General features: G+C 38.5%; 1 protein-coding gene across 1 annotated transcript in view; it reads right to left on the bottom strand.

The window, feature by feature from the left end:
• The window catches only part of ndufb6 (NADH:ubiquinone oxidoreductase subunit B), a 334,342-nt gene that overhangs the window by 226,783 nt on the left and 88,079 nt on the right, over positions 1 to 19,480 (bottom strand). The gene's annotated exons all lie outside the window — the stretch shown is intronic.

The following is a 19,480-nucleotide window of genomic DNA, read 5'->3' as shown; positions in this document are numbered from 1 at the left end:
TTCTGTCAAATTGAGAGGGTGTCCCGCAGCCTAGTGGTTAAGACACATATCTGCAATAACCATGGTTTGACACTACACTGTAAGCTGTTCAATAAAAGCAAAAACGCAAAAAAAAAAAAAGATCCTAAAAATATAAATGTTTACATGTGATAAAGAAATGGTGCAATTAAAGAACAGAGGAATAAATAGGAGGCTGACACTCTTGATTTCATTGAGGTAGACTAGTGGGAGACACACAAGGTTAAATGCTATTGTTGGAACCTAACAGTATCTGCAGTAGAAAAATATCACAAAATCATAAATGACGTACACAAACAAGCAGAAACCGGTTAAAAAAAAAAAAGGCAAGCTTGTATGTACACTTTAAATATCCTTACACTCTTCATCCCTGGAAATCAAAATGGTCTTTCCGCTATTGACTGACTGAGCAGCGAGATTTCTACACTGCTGCACACATTACTTCAGATAGGGGCTGCTGGTGGTGGTGGTGGGGGTGGGGGTGGTGGTGGTGGCGGTGGTGATGGTGGAGGGATTTCTGGTACAAACAGCCATCAAAGATGGGGGTGTTTCATGCGAGCAAAAGAAGCTGCGGCAAGGGCCAGCTTTCATAGTTCACGAGCAAGGCTTACATAGCAAGGCCCCCTGAGGACTGGCAGTGTAAAAATTGACATTTTACCCTCCTCATTGAAATAGTAACAGCCAAACCTTACAACTTTGACCAGTGGCATGGGAAACTGTTGTATGGAAAATCTGTATTTAGGTGACAGAAAAATATAGAAAATCAATTAAGACTGAAACCAGTTCTTTACTCTAGTGATATTAAGATGAGATAAGATTAAATTACAATAAATTATGTTTTATTTTACCTTTATTTTATCAGGAAGTCCCATTGAGATAAGAAATACAGGAGAGAGCTGGCCAAGGTAGCCATGTAAAATCACAGCATGTTAAAATGCAACATATATAGCATGTTATAGAAAGGTTCACAGTAAAATAAGAACAAAATAAACAACATGCCTCCGCCACCACATTTTTTTTAATGATGCCCTTAAATTCATCAATGGATGATGTTGTAGGGATTTGTAGTTTTTCATGATTGCATATTTCAAAAGTCCTCTCTGACCTGAAGAGTTGCGATAGAGTCAAAAATGATGTTGAAAAGCTTGAATGATAAAATCCTTGGACAATATATATATTTATATGAACATTTCTGTAAATTCATATATCATTTGAGTTAGTGATTGTGGTTGTTTGAAGATGAGTTTGCTCATCAAATATAATCACAATACTGAGCAACTCATAAATGTGACTTTTTACAATGTATATGCCAATTCACCTACACATATCGCTTCTACTGTAGTAATTCTTACACAGTAGAGCAGATGTTTTTGAAGCAGTACTGCAAGTGCAAAGAAAGTGGTGTGAGCATGGTCGGCTCAACAGACAGTGGTATTGTGAAGGCTGCATTGTATATTGTATACTGCAGTAAATGGAGACATGAGATATGTTGTAGTGAGAGACACAGAGGCGTGACATTTGTGAGAGTGGCAGCAAAACTCGAGGCTTTTCAGGTAGTTCAGCTGACTGACTAATTGACTCTTCTGACTTACAAGCTTTGGTTTTTGGTTAAAAGATAATAAGACATCTGTACATATAGGTTAAATTTGGCTTTGAAAAAATGAAAGTATTAAAGTCATATTCTATAATATAATCATTGACATGCTGTTCAATCATATGTAATCTTGTGGTACAAAACACCTTCTAGTTTTAATCCTGACACTAGAGCTGCAATGAATCATTATTTTCATTACCAAATTGTTTTCTCAGTTAAAGAATAAATCCTTTGGTCTATAAAATGTTAGGAAATGGTGAAAAATGCTGTTTCCTTAATACCAAGGTTATGTTTTCACATTGCTGAATTTTTCCAGCCAACAGTATTCAATTTAAAATGATATAAACAGAAAAGTAGCAAATTCTTGAATGTTCAGTGTTTTTACCAGAAAAAAATCACTTAAACTATTAATCCATTATCAAAATCCTTGCAGATACATTTTCTTCCTGACTTATTAATAAACCAATTCATTGTTTCAGCTCTACTTGACAGATGCTTATTTTGTGTGTCAATGGGAATCAAATCTGTGATTTTTGTATTGGGACATAAATAAGTAGGTGACAGCTAAATTGTTTTTCATATAGTCAGTGTTTGATATAGACTTTTTACTGAGTCCTATACAGTATTTTACATAAAATTGCTCTGCACAGGACTTTTCACATTACGTTTTTATTACATTTTGCATAATCTGACTCCTACTTAAGACAATGAATTTCAATACACCCTGGAAAGTCACAATCGTTGAGCGAAATGATGTAGGCTTTGCTGATTGGTCTGTTATCAACTGCAATGGTATTTAAAGCAATTTGACGACTCTCCACTACTAGGCAATCAACACGCTGCTGGACATTTATTGTGCTCCCAGTTTTATTGGACCATAAGAAGCGAAGGCTCTACCAGGGCAAATGTGCAAATGCACTAAGTTTAACAGATGCACATTACACGTAGCAGACTTCAGTCATTGAGCTCTTCCATCTTTTAAAGATGATTTGCAGAACCGGATTGAACAGCCAACCTCCCTCCCATGTCATTCAAAACAACAGGCACCCTCCTCTTCCTATCAACAGGAACACCCACTGCCTCATGTAGCTTGTAATGAGTGAGTGGGCACAATAATGCACAATTGCAAACTGCATTGTACTGTGGGCCATAGCGGCCAAAAACGGCACATAAGAAATAAAATATAGTGTCATAGTCAGTACAGAGAGGAAAAGACATAATTCTATGATAGTTCAATTGGCATTTCAAACAAATACATACATGTAAATGTTTGCACAAACATATATTTGTGTGCACTTAAAAATAAAATAAATATAATCCAGCTGGAAACTGGCTTGTCAGAGGTAAAAACAGCTATCATAGCGGAATGTATCTTCTGTTCTTAACTTCTTTCAAAGATCTTTATACTTTTTATGGGCAAAATCATAGAGAAGTCAAAATCATTTGAGATTTTATGAAGTACATTTTTTTTAATAGTTTTGTCAAAATGATTGCCCAAGGGCAATATGCCAATTCAATCTTCATGTGCAGCCATCCTAAACAAAAATGAATTAAGAGTGCATCGTAAAAGCAATATCTCACTGGTAAGATATGAAAGTGCAAAAAGTCCTGGCTTTTCGAAAAGACCTGCCTATATGCAGTTCAAATGCCATCACTTATGATTACATATCATCATCATTATCATTACATATATATACATATACTGTAACACATCAGAAAAAGACACACAAGAGGAGAAATTAAGGTCAATTTCTAGTTTAAGTTTTTCTCTTAACTTCTCTTAATTAGAACTAAACTTCATTGAAAAAAGCAGCCAATAGCACATAAACCTGTTTTTCCTGCATTTTACTGTTATAACCCAAACTTTAATCTTTCCCTAACCCTAACCAAGTGTTTTTTTGTTCCTATATCTAACCATTTAACCCAAACCATGAGAAGGATTGGCAAATCACCAGCAAGCAAAAATGTTTCTCCATTTAACAACAATAAACAGAATATTGACACAGAGGAATTTGTATCAATAGCCACTTCCTTTTCAAAATGTCAAACTTGTATCATGGGGAAAACATTCCTAATTTGAGTAACAGATTTTGACCATGAAATAGACCACTGCCATTAATTTCAAGTTAGGAACAGTAATCAGAAATGGATTTTTTATAGACCACTTAAACACTCATGTATAGGACAGATAACTGCTGCTGCTCTGACAGTTCAAACTTGTTTTTATCTCTGCCTACACCCCAACACTGATGTCACAATGTGATTTGCCCTTTGCCTTAGCAGATGCTTAAGAAAAACTGTGACACTGGACAGACTGATGCAGCATTTATAAACAGTGTAAGACAATATTCACACTTTACCACAGTATACGTTTATGTATATAAACCATCGGCAGATCAAAAATGCAGTTTGTGTATCAGCGCATGTTCACAAACAGGTAAAACCAGTCATTTGAAATGCCTCCGAAAACTGAGATATTGTGGCCATGGTCTGCTGTGGCTGACTTTAAGTTAATTTCATTGTCAACACCTGTTTGTGCTGAAATCCACATAGAGACGATAGAATCCAAACAGAAATGCCATCCTCAAAAACCCTCCGTGAAATATGGAATTCTTCTTCACTCTTTTTTTTTCTAAGAGGAAGGCTTTCTTCATGCATGGCTTCCGTTTGCTGCACAGTGAAGAATGTTGTTACCAGGCAACAGGCATAACAATGACACAGGTGCTCTCTCTCTCTCTCTCTCTCTCTCTCTCTCTCTCCCTCTCTCCCTCTCTCTCTCTCCCTCTCTCTCTTTCCCTCTCACTTTCTCTCTCATCCAGCGTTCGTGGGTTTTGCATCCTCTTCTCAATAATGTTAAATGGCACTTGTTCTAAGTTCAGCATGAATTTGTTACACTTATAAAAAGGTTGCGCCTTGATTATTCAGAACATCCTGATTTGGTCTCTCTTTTTCCCACATTTAGCAATATGGGATTGTGTGTTTTTTCTTTTACTTTTAATAGTTTTCTGATGGAGTGAAAGAAAAACAATTAGCATTAAGCCTACATGTGCGAAACACTATTTAAGCAATTCTTGCCTCTCTTGTTGAGCCCCTGAAGTCTTGTTTTCTTAATGTTCTTTCTAAGATTTCAACCTATTCTCAATAGCATCTTCATAAAAACAGAAAGAAAAGAAAAGGAAGAATAAGTTTCACTAAAATCACAAAAATTACTTTAGAAAATTCTTGGAACAAGCTTATTTGTTTTAGAAATAGCTCAAAGTGATCTCTGTATTGATTTTTTTTCACTTGTATTAAGAAAATTAGACATAGATCTCAATGCTTGACAAAAATGAACTGATAAATTGCCTTTTTGGCAGTGTGAGTGGGAAAAAAAGTGGATAATCAACAAGTCCTACAACCATGATGGTTTTATGGAAACCGAACTGCCTACCGTATTTTAGAAAACAGATTTTCAAAGTTTCTTTCAAAAGCCTGGAGTAATCCCGGCTCACATTTTTCTAAACACCAAATCACAAACAAAGAGGCAGGAGAGGAAGAAAAGCAAGGGCAGAACTAACAGGCTGTTAACACCAGGCTGAGCCCGGCCCGATCTCCTCCATGTCTGTCACTTTTCTTGCTTTACAGAGATGGCAGAGGCTTTGAGCTTCGTTAAATTGTCCCTCCTGCCCCTCCCCCATCTCTCCCTCTCTGTCTCCTTTCTCTCTTTCCCTCTATCTCCTCTCCCTGTTTCTCTCTCTTTCTCACTCACTCTGTTCTCAGCATCCCTCCTCCTCCTCCGCCCCCACCACCTCAGCCGGCAGTCTTTCGCCCTTAATCAGAAGGCTGCGGCTCCCCGCGCTCCTCTGCCGCCCCCCCCCCCCCCCATCCTCCTCATCACCCCCCCTCCTTCTATCCCGTCACCACCAGCCGCCACTATCCTCCCAGCACTCTCTCTCTTTTTCTCTCTCTTTGCATTTTTCTCCCCCCCCCCAACACACCTCCTCCTACACCCCTGCAGTTAGCGTCTGCCAAAGGCCGCTTCTGTTCATCACTCACCCATGCACTTAGCAACAAAAGATGTGTGGTAATTTCCCTGCGCGTGCGGCAGACCGCCAGCCCGGTCACACCCTGTGGGGCAATGAAGGGGGGGGGCTGGTTGGGCCGCAGAGGCTCTTTGCCTCGCCGCTGCACGCTGCTGACCCCCATGTCACGCATGATCGACGTGGGGGAGAGTGGTGGGCTGCGGCTGGTGACTGGCAGGCCTGGGAGACGACGGTGGTGGGGTGGGGGTGGGTGAAAGCACTGTCAGAGTGGTGGTGGTGCTGTGATAGTGTGTGTGTGTGTGTGTGTGTGTGTGTGTGTGTGTGTGTGTGTGTGTGTGTGTGTGTGTGTGTGTGTGTGTGTGTGTGTGTTTGGGTGTGTGTGTGCACAAAGGGGGGTGGCTGGCGGGGGAAGGAGCATTGATGATGGCTGCCACCGGCCCTGGCCGCCACGGTGTGTTTGTTAAAATGACTTCCTCGTGCAGCATTGTCACCGGCTCGCTGCTGCACCTGCTCTCCTCCTCCCCAGCCTCCAAAGCTTCATACTCTCTCTCTCTCTCTCTCTCTCTCTCTCTCTCTCTCTCTCTCTCTCTCTCTCTCTGTCTCACTATCAACTACAGGACTCCCTTTTACTTTCCACAAACAGAGACTCACAAATTAACAAATTCTCTAAGTTCAGACACCAGACACCAACACAGTTGCACATTTGCAAGACCTTTTACAGTGCATTTCAAAAGGTGGGACCAAAAATCAAAACAAAAAAAAGCATTTATGAACAAAGCCAAAGGGGTAAAACATGCAGGTATGCTTGCAAACATTTTTACACATGCCAAAATACTGTATAAGCAAACACACACACATAAATATAAAGCGTGCATTTGTGACTCAAATCACAGCTTCACAGAGGAATTGCATATTACTGGAATGTTCAGAGTGCAAAGCCTTTTGCCAGCAATGAAAGAGTGAGGGAGTGTGTGCAGAAGGGGAGGGTGCATGGAGCGGGTGCGAGGACACCTCCATCCAATCTGATCAATGGCGATATTAATCTGAGCACGAGTCAGCCCCGCCGCCCCGGCATTTGATTAAAACAGGGAAGAAATATGACGTAACCAATAAATCTGTTTGTCAAAATGGCATGTGGCTCGAGAGGAGAGGAAATACTGGTACAGATAAGGTGCTGAGAGGAGAGGAGAGGAGAGGAGGTTGAATGATAGGGAGAAATGGAGGGAGTGCAAAGGGGGGTTGGGTGGCTGGTGACTGACCTCCTCAGCATTTCCGCTGCATGAGCGAAGCACTCAAGCTGAACCAAATCTTCACCTGCTCGTCTCCCACTGCACTTCCACCCAACTACCTTTCCCTACCCTCTGTACCTTTTTTTCCCTTTTCTGTTTCTTTCTTACCCTGTCTCTATCTTTCACCCTTTCCTAGCAGTACCTGTGGATAACAGAATAATCCTCCTATCCTGTACTGGGAGCCTGTTTGTGTGTGTGTCTGTTGAAGAGTTTGGGGCCTCTGCAGCTCACTGCTGGACATATCTCCAGAGAACAAGAGTTGGCTGAAATGTACATACTGCACATAAACATCTAGACCTGCCGATAAATTACTCAAAGTTTCATGCTAACACATAGACACAGTGCAATATTAAGACAACTGAAATATTGATTGGTAAACCTTGCTATGCTTTGTCACATACAATATAGGGAAGCACAACGTTTACTGTATGATAACCTTAACCCTTTCAAATAAATTAAATAGTGTGCATAGTGTGAAGGATCCTTACGACCATAAATCTACCCCAAACTTGTAGAAACCTGACCCACAGCTCGGTCATATGTCAAAAACCATTGTCAGTTATGGAGTATGACATTTTTACTAAAGCACACAAGACAAGTTCACAAAGAGCGAAGACAGTGTCATCGGTCAAGAAGACCGATGCTAACCACATTGTATATAGCTTAGATGCTAACTGCATCTAAAGCGCTCCGTCTGGATTGGATGGAATAGATTATCATCTGGACAAAATAGCGAACTCTATTACAGCATTAAAGAAAAACAATCTGGTTGGTATCCCAAAAGATATAACAGCCACTGAAAAATGCATTGGAGAATGGTAAGACCTGTATAGCAGAGGAAAAGCTTGACACAACCGAACTAACCTCAGTTACAAAGCGGATTGCATACCTGGAATCAAAGATGGATTATCTGGAGAACCATGGGGGGAGGAAGAATATTGGGTATTTGGTCTATCTATCTTGGTATCTACTTCTGGACGTTACATGACATGCTACCCCAAAGGCTGGGCCTTCAGCCTGACAAATTCTTCCCATTGGTGCAAAGAGCCTACCGTATGCTGGCACCAGCAAATGCTAATCATAAAAGAGTTGTCTTCTTCCATTTTCTCAAAATCCAAGACAAAGAGTCTGTCCTACACTATATACAAGAAATCGGGACATTGCACACACAAAAACCTAATTCACCCAGGATCTTTCAACAAAAACTATCTGATGGAGACATGAGTTAAACTGTGCCATGAAGCTGTTTATTGACATGGGGAGGTTCCAGGGGTTCCATCACTATCTGTGCAAACTGTGTAGGTGCTACACAACGAGAAGATTCAGCTGTTTCAGGCTAAATTGCATTTCATTTGCTCTGCAAATTGAACAAGACGGGTAACAATTTGCAAGTTAAAGACATAATGGATCTTATTAAGCTGGCAATGCAATTTTTCTGTGTATGTGGAGGAATGTTTTGTATTTGATTGTCACATTGTCTGTTTGGTCTCAAGCGTGTTCACATTATTAGGGTCAGATTTTGAAATCTTCCAATGTTCTCAAGGATCCAACCCAAAGATATATGGAAAAAAACTGAAGAGTGGGCATTCAACTGGTATCTGTGTATGAGCTGCAGATTTTGGGGCATTAACAGGATGTGAGGAAATGTTTTCAATTTGACGGACATTTATATAATAAAAATCTAGTCTACAGTTTGTATCAGCATTTATGGATCTTAGTGAGGACAAATTAAATCATTAAATCAAACCTACAATTTATTATTGCTAATGTAGGGACTTATCTAATTGTTCACCAATAATGTTGTTTAGTGAATTCTAGTCTCTCTGATTTGTAAAATTAAACCAATATTAGCATACATTTGCTGGAAGTACTCACTCTGCTAATCCATCAGGCTTGGTCAAGCCACCCCTCCATTTTTATTGTTAATGGGCATTGACCATTTGGCAGACAAGTTAAGGGCTTTACTCGTTGACATGGAGTTGCCTTGTCACTTGGGGATTAGGCTATTGGTTTCTGGGATAGGGGGTTGACGGGCAGTGGGGGGGTCCCTCATATCTAACCGCCCCCCCCCCCCCCCCCCCCCCCCCCCCCCCTCTAATGATGCAGGAAAGTTGATGTCTGGAGAGAATTAAACTCTATAGTGAAAGACCATATCTTTTAATCAGCTAGACACAAAACATATTCTTGATTGGACTTTTTCATTTTAGCCCAGGATCATCTCTTTTCTGTAATTGCTTGTAGTATAGGAGCTATTTTTTTATATCAGACCATTCACCAGTTTACCTTCAACTACCCCTTCCTCAATAGACACACCATTGCAAGTACTGGAAATTTAACTCTTCACTTCTTACAAACACTGAAGCTTGCAACAACATCAAAAATTACCGGAGCAATATTGACAGGACAATGCAGCTTCCCCTGTTACCCCAGCAGTAATATGGGACGCAGCCAAAGCTGCCAACAGAGGAAGGTAAATGCAGTTAGTACAAGTCTTAATCCAATTCAAATTGAACGTATCAAAAAAACTTGTTTTTTACCAGGCAGCATTGTCATGAAAATGGTAATAAACTTTGCAGGCTATTAGCTTATCAACTTAAAAATGAATGTGCTAATTGTACGATAAAATGTAAACATAACACAACAGGTTACTTAAAATATGACATACAATCAATAAAGTCTTCATTCCTTGATGTTCATACACAGCTGTACACATCAGAAAACTGTGATGAGTCCGATATCCCTATATTCTTAGAAGAGATATCTTTTCCATCAATCACTGAAGATGATAAATAACTGTTTATTTGCCCATGCATACAATTGTTTTGAGAATGGAATCAGTGAAGATAGACTATATCATTGTTACGAAATAAGTATAAAGATGTTGCAGGATGTATTTCATTCCATCCAATTTCATTACTCCTGGTCGATTTCAAGATAATATCAAAATGAACTGCACATAGATTAGAAGATTTACCGGTCCAGTTTATTAATCCTGATCAGTCCCTCTTTGTAAAGGCACGATACACCCCTGATAACATTTGAAGACTATTAAATATTATTGACCACTTGACCCAATACAATCGACAAGCATCAGTAGGGGGCAGACTAAAACAGGGATTTCTGGAATCTCTTATGAAGAAAATAAAATATAATCTCATTGTATGTGGATGACATTATCTCGTACCTAACCAAACCAGAGAGATCGACTTTTGTTATCATCGCTACTATTCTTACACAGCTGATCAATGAATTGGTTAATTAGCTTTCTAAACATTTGATACCTGTGGCCAGAAAAATAACACCCATAAACACTTTTTTTTAACACACTTTTGAGAAATTGTGTAGGTTTTGCTTTGTGCTTGAACAGAAACAGCTATAGAGAAGAGAAAGACACTGAAGATCCACCTGTGATAACATCCACTCAACTGGCAGAGGAACCCAAGGCAAGTGCTCAAACAGCAGAATTATATCCTGCTAGAGGATTGACACAACCAGAGTCAGCAGAATCTGCTACTGTAAGTCAAACGATCTGTAATGTTACTAGCAAGTGCTTGCCTCTCCAATTGCAAATAGTCCATAAAGTATAAATTCATTTATAAAGGTAACATGTCTCTCATTTTTTATATCACATGTATATACTTTACAAATTCAGCAAGTCAAGCTCCAACTTAACAAAGTAGATGGCCAACTTCAGTCATGGCTACTTGATCTGCTCAGCATCAAGCAGTCCTTGAAAGAATGCAGCAGAACCAAAACCAATTGATGGATGCCCAGCTGGCTCAGAGTCAAGACAGAGAGCAGAGGAAGATAAATGGCATTTTGGAAAATCATAGTGAGAGTGTGTGGTCTTGGTTCTGCTGGAAGGTCTGCAAGGCCAATTTTCTTCATATCCACATCCCCAACCTCATCCTCTCACCTATGCTGCACCCTGTTACCCCACACAATCCCATCCCAAATACCCCAGCAAGAGGAACTATCCTGCACCTGAGGAGGAAAACAGATACCAACAACTTCAGTGCAGATTTTTTTATGCACAGCTAATTCAGTTAGTTAAAAGAAGGAAACGTCAATACAAATGTTCTATGTTCTGTTTATATGAAGTAAAACTTCAGATTTAATTTGTACTTTACCAAACTGTGATCATGTTTACTGAACATCTTTTGATCAACGAAAAGAAAAATATCCTTTTTTATTTGAAACTGGTCTGCAAGTTTTTTTTCAAAGCATGTTCATATTTTTTAAGGAAATAAAATAATATTACTTCAAACTAAACAGTCCTACTTTTTGAAATGATATAGATTTTAGAGATGTTTACAGTTTACACGTTGATGCAGCAGAACATTTTCAGCTATGTCAGCGCTCTTCAAACAGCTCTTGCTTCTTGACCAGCAATGTGTTGAGTTTTTACAATTAACTGAGTGAGAGTTATCTCAAGGCCATCCATCGCTTAATTCCACAGTGGATTGAGCTCCTCTCTCTTTCGCTCACAAACATTATGTAGTGAGCAACATATAATGCTGGGGACTGCTTGGTAGCCAGTCAAGAAGGAAATGTACAGGGTCTCCAAACAAGTCAACTGGTGGCCCCTGAATAATCTTCACTCTAAATACAGTCTACTATACTGAAGTGTTCTCTCCACTATAGATCACTGAACACCTTCAGGACCACCCATTCCTACCAAACCTTGCTGCAAATCCTCATCCAAAAACACAGAGTAGCAGGGGGTGGTAGAATTGGTAAGCCTACCTCATAAGGAATGCCAAGGTTGCAATCAATTGCATACATCGCCTCCTGCCTTCAAACAGATTCCCCAATAGTAGCACCTGAAGTAGTGGTAATAACAATAGGCCCATTACAGCAACGAATATCATTACCTGACAGTACGGCATAGCTGTTTTGGTCAAATGATATTGGGACAGAAGAGTATTCATAGTCCTATACATGATGACATGTATGACATGCTTGGAAGAATAAACAAGCCAGTTGAGTTAACTAGAGCTCTTGTGTCTTCATTATTGACTTAAAAGCTAAAGACTGTAACAACAGGAAGTAAACAGAGCTACTCAACGTCACAACTCTCTCTAAATAATCAAATTAACTATATGACACATGTAAATGGGATTATTACATGGATTTGTCACCTTCGCAATCATGTAAACAGCATAATCACAGTATTGGCCATAATTGCACTGCTGTGCAACCAGTGTTCTGTTAGACCATCACAGTTCTTCCTTGATCCCACTTCAAAATATGTGGCAAAAAGATCTGGGATGTGATTTTAGTGATGATCAGTGGGACATGATGTGCCGGAATGTCTTTACTTCATTGTCTTGTAGTAAAATAATTGAATAGAATTACAAATTTATGAACAGGATGTACCTTACGCTGCTCCATTTGAGCAAGATGTACCCTAACTCATCTTCTACATGTCATCATTGTGCAATATGTACAGGGTTAATAACCATATTTTCTGGGAATGTAGAAAATTAAAATACTTTTGTAGGGCAGTTCATGACTGACTGCTATGGTATTGGAATTTTCATTGGACATTACACAAATACAGTACCTCTTTGGTACAGAACTGGACAGGATACTAGACCCCATATAGGATTGGCATAATGTCATACATCGAAGAAATGCATCTTTTTAACTTTTAAATGGTTTAAACAAATTCTGAATGAAACATTACAACTAGAACAGTGTACTTATACTTACAAGGTTGTTTTTTCTTTTCTTTTCTTCCCTTTTTCGTTATGTACACTGCCTTTGCTCATCATGTCAGGGGTTAGAAAGCGGAGGGTCGGGCTGGTTGTTGGAAGGAAAACTAGGGGTATGGGTTGCAAAACTTGCTGCCTTAAGATGCCAGGAATTATACTTTTTTCTCATGGGTTAGATTTATCTCTGCCGATGCACAGACACTGTGCTGCATTTAAAGTATCTCCCAGTGAGCTGCCCTAAACTTTTAATAACCAACCTGCTCATATTTATTTATGGGTATCTTAGGTGTACTTTGTATTAATGCTTTTGCAAAGTAAAAAAAATTGCAGAATATGGTTGTGAAGTAATTTCATTATATTTCAGCTCTAATATTTCATAAAGGTTTGAGTATCATAATAACACTCTTGACTGTATTATTTTTGGCTGCAATAATCAAGCAAAAAATGTGATACTGTCACATTTTTAGAATTACTGCATGACTCTTCATGAGCAAGGGCAGAAGTAGCATGATGTAGAGACTGCTGTTCATTTTTTAATTAATGTAAATCACTCCATCCAAGACAAGACATTATTTACAGGAGGGAGAGAATGATAAAGACATAATTTAGAGAGAGACTAAAGTGTATGACTAAAAGAACACAACACAGGCTGGATTCAATAAAATCTTAGTAATTTTCTATATTTCTTTGGCAATATAGATTTCTGATCTGTCATGCCAATAAAAGCTTATTTGTATTGAATTTAATTGACATCAGGTAGGGCTCCTGAATGATGATGTTGTTTTGGAACATACTGTATTTACTTATTTCCCTTATTTTTTTAATCTTGTCATGATTTTCAACCACAGTAAATCCTAACTGTGTGTCTGTGCGAGCGCACTGAAGAAATGGTTTATATTTGTCTCTAGAGGCTAGAAAAAAACAGCAGTGCAGATGGAGGAAAGTTAGTCCATTCATTAAATTCTTCCCCACTCATTTTTGATGCAGTGGCACCTTAGCTCAGGGGTCAGATTAAACTGCCACACCCTCGTTGCTCCATGCAGAAAATATGGATTTAGTGAGATTTATTAAATCCGATCTCCTACTAAGTTCCATGAAACTTTTCTATTTTTTCCTTCTGTTGCTCTCATATATTCAGCCTCTGAATGTTTTGCTCAGACAGAATCTGCATTGGTAAACGCAGCCATTACTGCCCTCATGCTCTAACTAATGCTCTATCCAGCTCTGGGCAATAAATGCAAAGATTTTTTTGTGTTTCTTTACAAGTGTGCGTTTTCTCATTTAAGCAATTTAGAGGAATTGCAGTTATTGACATAACTAATTTACACAATGAAACTAAAGAAGAACGCAGACTCTCAATGAATTTACCATGCAGACATAGGAAAATTAGTGATGATGGTAAGGCATCTTAGATTGTAAATGTGGTGTAACTGACACAGCAAGAAACTTACAATTATATTCCTTTTATAATTTGAGGATGAGTGCAAGAACAGCCATGCTTTAATTTGCCCTTCCAAAAAAATACAGAAGGAAAGGTTGCATTCTCATATGCATACAATTAAATTTTATGACTAAAATAACACAAGCTGGATAAAAAGATGACATATTTTTCATAAATCAGAACACAAAGTTATGTGAGAATTCACTTGCCTCCAATGATAAACTGGGTAATGAATTTTATGTGCTGTAAATTTTGTAATCTTCTAATTTTAGTTCGTTGAATTTTGTCTTGGAAGATAACATCTGTTGATTTTTCAAATGTACCTACTCAACATTACTAAATGTTACCCAGTATTTTAATATGTTTTTTTGTCATAGATTATGGCCTTTTATTGTATTATATGGCGCACATTTGGGAATGAAGGTAAGCGAGAGCATGTTGTTGTGTAGGTGAGTCTGTTAATTAAGTTGAGGAGAAGATGACTCATATGCAATCCATCTCTAAATGTCACTCCTTCACTTTTTCCTTTGTGCTGGTCACCGTGGACACTGTCTGTGTCTGGACGGATGAATGCTGTAAGGAGCAAAATTATTTATATGCGCTATTTATCACTCATGTTAATCCTAATGAATGTTGTAAAGCATATAATTAAATATGTAAATAAAATGACATTCGAAATACTTGCCAACTTTAATAAAACAAGTCATCTTGCAAAAACCTTCTTGTCAAGTGGCTGTGCTCATTTAGAAGTGATCATTAACATTTTGGGACGGCACGTAAAGCTTTGTTTGCCTTTCTGCCTAGCCATGGATCCCCACCATCTGTGTGCAACTGTGCCACAAGCAGTCCCCATTCCCGAATGTCTCTCAAACATCTCTGAAATGAGCGGGGTGCACAGCGAAGAAGAGGAGGGATGAAAGGATTAAGAAGGATGGAGAAGGATGGAGAAGGATGACAGAGAGGTGGAAGAGATGAAGAGTGAGGCCATACAAGAGGAGGAGGAGGAGGGCAGTGGTGGTGGTGGGGAGCAGACCGGGATGTCACGTGAACCCTACTTCAACTCACTGCAGGGGGAGTCAGGCAGACAAAAGAACCTGTCAACATGCACGTTAAAAAACGCACATGCACACACACAGTGTAACACCGTAGCTAGATAAACCTGAGTGGCAGAGGGTATTACGGATGACGGAATGGATTTTTTTTTTAGGTCATACTAAACCTTCAAACATCAAGGTGCCTGGTATAAATACTATAAATCTACCAAGGGGGATATCTGGCCAGCACACAGGGGGGTGGTCAGTTTCTTGATATAAACTATCATCAATATCGTGCCGCTGTGTGGTCAGGAGAGGAAGAGTGGAAGTAAAAGAGAAATGGTCAAAATGTTTATGACTGTGTATATAACTACATTCATGGTATAGAAAGCTGAGGCGAAACCAGAACTTCAACATTCTGTTCGAGAGGTACTTTAAGGAACCCTAATTCAAAATAACATTGACTTTTCTAACAACACAAATTACTAAATATTCAGCCCTACAACTACAACTGGTTTTCATACCATTTCTATTTTTGGTCTGGTTCAGATTTGGCAAAGTACCCATATTCACCTCAGAGAACAAATCTCTCTAAACCTAAATAGATTAAACAAAGGACACAAAAATGAATTCAATACTGGCCTCTCAAAATATGTCATTGAACGCCAACCCTACGTACTACATAACCTTGCTCAACAGTATGTTGTGTGTCTTTCTCCATTGGTCTAGAAAGAGATTGTCAATTTGAAAAATGCTATATAATTGTTTAAGTTTCTGTTTTTAGCTACCTTAAACACAATTTCCACATCCCTGTCGCCAGAAAAATTATATCAATATGATTCTGCTAAACTCTGGATGTTCAGTGATTTGCCATGGCAACTATAGTTGAGTTAAGGTTAGGGAAAGATGGTGGTTATTGAGAATATACTACTGTTAAAGTATAGTTTAGGTTAGACAACTACAACACTTGGTTAGGTAAAGACAGTGGTCAAAATTGCTCTTAAAGCAATCAAGAATTGCAGATCCGTGATGGGAGACTTAGACCTCCAATACGAAAGTTGGCCAGGCTTGAAGTCCACTCACCATCCACAACCTCCCCACCTTTATTTTTCCACCTCCCTATATATAGGGCACACTTCTTCCTGCATCAGCACCAAATGGATGTAAATTGTGTTATGAATCATCCCGTATCAACTTTAATTCCATGGGATGTTGGACAGTTTATAGTAATCTGGGAACACATTAACTTTAACTTTTTTTAAACTTAGAGACTGATAAAAAAAACTGACACACATATACACTGAAAAACTCCACATTAAGTTACAGAAGCTTGTGTAATAGCAGCTGGTCCAGATGTGAAGTCCAAACTTTAGCTCTTTATGTGTTTTATTGTTTTTCTGTTGTGTGTTTTTTATTTTCTTTATGGTCTGATGTCTCTTAGCATGCAGTTTCATTTCCAGTGTAATAGTGGGTGAGGAGGGGAGAGCCATATCTGGGCCCTCTTGCTAATTGAGTGCAGCACTGGACCCCAAGGTCTGCCTCGCTGACGCTTTTTTAATCCATGGCTGTTTAACGCTGGCTGTGCTTGAGTAATTAAGCAGATAATCTTCAATTAAACCGAGCTCGACACCACAACCCCCTAGCCCCATTCTGAGACAGATGGGCCTTGGAGCACACAGCTCCTCTTCCCCAAGATAAATGGTCCACTCCCCTGCCACACAGCCCGGGTGCTGCCATGCTTTATGGCAAGTGTGTGTGCCATTATCATTTTTTACCACTGGACTTCATTATTGCCACGTTGACACATTTTTGGCCTTGCTTGTTGTGTATACAGTATGGCTGTATAAAGTAATCTTTATAAAGATTGCTGTAATTTTTAAATTAATATATATGTATACATATATGGGTCAATGACGTATAAGGATTTGCAACAACTCAATTTTAGAATAATAAAAACAAGCATATCTAATGCAGTAGTTCAAACATTCAGAATGTTGTTTACCTGAAGATCCATATTATAAATTTGAAGTGATTTTAGTGGGGGGTTTTTAAGATTAATTGGCACTGGCCTTAAAAAGAGTCATGTGGTGCAACCATGATTCATCTTGAAATAAATCAATTTACTTAACACGCTTCACATCTTTTTTTACAAGTTTCCAGTAATATAAAGTGTTTGGAAACAAAGTATTTGAATTTTTTTTTAATTTTTGAAAATGATGATCTTTTATTTATATGAAGATATTTCAAGATGAATCATGGTCGCACCAAATGAATTTTTTTTCAGGCCAGTGCCAATTAATCTTGAAAACCCTCCACTAAAATCACTTTCACATTGTAATATGAATTGTCAGGTACACAACATTCTGAATGTTTGAACTACTGCATTAGATATGCTTGTTTTTATTATTCTAAAATTGAGTTGTTGCAAATCCTTATACGTCATTGACCCATATACTTTATTTACTTTATTTTTTAAGGTTGTGGTGTATTTCTAAATGCTCATAGATGATCGTTTTCTGTATAAAATAACATTTTTGAATACTGCATGGTATAGAACACATTTATAGCAAATCTAGGCACGATTTGTTTAAATTACAAATTAATCAAAATTAATTATAAAACAGTGTAAATATGTCAGTTAAGTCATGAGCTGTATTTAAACATTTGTAAATATGTAAATAAAAGTCAGTCATAAGACTAAACCTTAAAACTGTGATCATCGTCCATATTTACTGTCTTACCATTAATTGTTGTACTTGCAACTTAAGCCTTATTTAGGCAGAGACCATATTCAAATGCCATATTAAGGTAAGTGTCTTGGGTCTTGGCCCTCATTCAATACAAATCATGTGATGCTAATAATAAAAAAGTCAAATGCATGCAGTGATTGAGAATAAAGCTCAGATGAGAAAAAGACAAAACAAACAAAAAAACAAAACGTCTGGGGTAACGAGTTTACTGTGTGATATCTGCCTTTAAGTACAGATCTCTGTTTCAGCACTGACTCCAGATGCAAATTATCTAATTTGGCCAATGTTCATATCTTTTTTGTCTTGTAAATAGTGACTTACATCTACTGCAGCAAAGTTAAAGTTGAAATTAAAGCCACTCTCCACTCAAATATGTGTTTTGCTTGTTGTTACTTCACTTGGATGTTTGAGACTCACTGTGGAAAATAACATAGCAGAGTTTGACACACATTCATCCCCTGAAAGTAGAAAGTTCCTTTGTCATTTTAAGAATTTTTAACCCATTAATCAAACTTTTTTTTGGTGTGGAAAAAAACAAAGCAGACACATGTAGAATACATCTTAAGACACGTCTGAATGGGATCTTTAAGGGTTAAGGCAATATTATACAAACAATATTCTGTGCCCCATGAAAAATCCCAAACCTACAATGTGTTAGTTTGTCTCTATACTTTCTGACTTCTTTAATCTCTTTATGGCACTCAGCCCTAAACCCATTCATCCCCAATGAAGACAAATCTTTTTTTTTAAATCTATAGTTTTAAAAGGAGAAATCATTTCTTTACAGAGAAACACCACACATATGATGTTAATACATATGATGTTGATTTTTGATGTTGATGTAACCTGCTTTTACGCACAAAATGACATTTTTCAGCTCAGATTTGGTAGTTCAGTTGAACCAGATTCTGACCCTACAGAATCATGATGCAATAGGAAAGACTGAGATATATTTTGCACATGACCTCATTGACAATAAGCAGCAGAACCCCAGCTAAGCGTTGTCGCAGTTTGTGCCTCTTACACAGGCTCAGACTGGCAATCTGGCAATTCTGGCAAATGCCAGATGGGCCGGCCCACATAGTGGGCTGCAAGGCCACCGGAAATGTGAGAAAAAAAATTCAACCTGCCACTGTGGCCCAGTTGATGTTAGAACAGCCCATATTATTGGAGATTACACAGTCCCAATTGTCAATAGGCTACCTATACTGTAAGGTGTGTGCGGTAAGTGCTGCTATCTTCTTTCCCCCACCCTTTCAAGTGGATGCGTTCAGCTACGTAATATCAGAGGTCAAGTGGGAAATAATCAAATCAAGGCAGAAAGAGTGGAGTTTGAATGGAAAATAACCAGGCGGGGAGTTCCGGTCCTCTGAAATGAGGCCAACGCGGAAGTAACTTATTACTGCATTCTATTAAAAGGCCACCTGGGGGCAACTGTTTTGGTGTCAAAAGGACTTCCGTCTCTATACAAGTCAATGGAGAATTCACCAACTTCTCACTTGATTTCTAACCTCAGTAAACGTTTTCAAAATGTGTTTATGGTCTCAATCGCTAGTTTAAAGCCTTCTTCAATGCAGTATGATGTTCATTTATGAAATTTTGGCCTCCCTGATTT

Source organism: Scomber scombrus, chromosome 2 (assembly GCF_963691925.1).
Source record: "Scomber scombrus chromosome 2, fScoSco1.1, whole genome shotgun sequence".
In the NCBI taxonomy this organism is placed as follows: domain Eukaryota; kingdom Metazoa; phylum Chordata; class Actinopteri; order Scombriformes; family Scombridae; genus Scomber; species Scomber scombrus.
Note: the sequence above shows the minus strand (reverse complement) of the source record. Positions and strands in the feature narration are given on the sequence as shown.